Consider the following 2,104-nt stretch of genomic DNA (forward strand, 5'->3'; position numbering starts at 1 on the left):
TTTCATCGTTGTACTAAACTCGTCTCCTTTCAAAATTCCACTTACACTTCACTTTGTAGAACTTTGTAATTATACAGTCCATTTTATAGCTTACTTGTATGTATACATATTGATTTATATTGTTTGAAATATATGTATTAATCATACAAATTCTTGTTCGAGGTTTTACTCATTTAAAAATACCGCGAGTGAGGTCAATTCGCATCAATTTTAAATTGATCACAACAACGAGCGTACCGTACCCAGAGACAGACCGAGACAAGAATGGTGGAAATGTGTAAAGCCGGGTTCACTTGAGTGAAAGTTTGAAATAATAATTAATAATAATAATAATTCCCACAACAGAAATACCACTAAGAGATCTTATCGCTAAGGTGAAGGACATCAGGACTAATCTACACATTACAGAGGACCGAGCAAGGGAGTTTAAACAACAGGTTGATTTGGCGTGGAAAAAAGACGACAATGAATATCAGTTAGAGTAAGCCGCATCTCACGGTCAAGCAAGGGCAATTGATGTTCTTTCTCAAACTTTTGATGATCAATACTACCACATCTTCCAGAGGTGGATGGCCTTATACAACCAGAGGCAGAAGCAGAGGTTCATCAACCAAAAAGACGATTGGACTGGACATACCATATGAACAGAAATGTAATGCGCCTTTACTTTTTGGCAGAAAAATGTGGGAAAAGAGTGAGGAGAGCACATCATACATTATTCTTACTTAAATACCCAGAGCTAGCCACTAGAATAAATAAGCAGAATCTGGTAGATCAAAAACTCTCAATATCTGTAAACAGATTGCCTTCGGCTGTTGAAATAGCTTCTATCAAAAGGGAATTAAAACAGAACCTTCCGATTAATGAATTCCCCTTGGAAGACGTGGAAAATGAACACAAAAAAAAATGAAACATAAAGTTTACATCGATTCCGGGCGAAAGATTCACAGCTACAAAAATTAACCTAGCCGGATAAACTTTACAAGGGTCGAAGATAATTTACAATTTTCAACCGTGCCTGGATAATCTGTCACCTTATAACCGTTCCATTTTTATTCACGATGTAGCGAGAATTGCAATGCTAGCGCTATCTATCATCGTTTAACTTCATTAAATTGGAGAGAACTGGGGATTCCCATATGTCAGTTGCTTTTTGCGCTTTTTGCTAAATGGTATTAAATAAGTTCTAATTGCTCTACAATAGTCTAATTTATTTCAGAGGAGTTATATCAGTAAGAACACATTTTTTCGTATTTTCTGTTGCTGATTGTATAAGAGTTACCGAAATTTGTTCACTTTATCGTGTCGCAGTAGACGAGATCTGAATTATTCTCCCAACCTCAGTGAAACTTTCGCCGAAATATATTTAATTTTTATCCGTTTGCAAGTCTTACCTACAAAAAATTCTAAGTTTTGTTTTTTCTGTGTTGTTCTAAATCTGGTGTCCCAATTTATATCTCGAATTCATTCATACTTTGCTGTTTTTCTACTGCTGCTAAGGATGCCGTAGCAGGCTGCAGCTTTTATTCCATCGTAGGATAAACTTTCCCTAATTAGTCTGTACATTTTATAACCGTTAGAACAATGGAGCACAGAATTAGGCGCACAAATGCTTTGTCCCAGCAAGGGATCGAGATCCGCCATGGAAGATCAGATTAGATATGGATGTCAGCAAAGTAAGGTGCTCGCTAGTTTGAGTGCGCCTGAGGCGCGCGACTGTTGGTTCTCGCGCTTCGCGAGATATATATAATTATATCAAATACTTTAATTCAAACCCCTCATAAACTACAATAATAAAGTGAAGCTGAACATTTTTTTTTAATTTGACATTAAAGAAGGTTCTCAAAGTACCTACGGTCTTGACGATTACGCACATGCAGACGGACACCAACAAAATGTTATGATTTTCGGATTCTGTGAGTGCCGAAACGTAAAGATCCGTTAAAGACCAGAGATCGAAAATTTGGACGATTACATTACACTCTCATAAATTAGAATTTAAAAATAAATAGAATAAGAAAGCTGATAAACCATCATACTAAAATCATCCACCGTCGGCACATTGAGAGCTTGACACCATCAATATTGGATGAAATTATACACT

This window comes from Belonocnema kinseyi, chromosome 7 (assembly GCF_010883055.1).
Source record: "Belonocnema kinseyi isolate 2016_QV_RU_SX_M_011 chromosome 7, B_treatae_v1, whole genome shotgun sequence".
NCBI classification, from domain to species: domain Eukaryota; kingdom Metazoa; phylum Arthropoda; class Insecta; order Hymenoptera; family Cynipidae; genus Belonocnema; species Belonocnema kinseyi.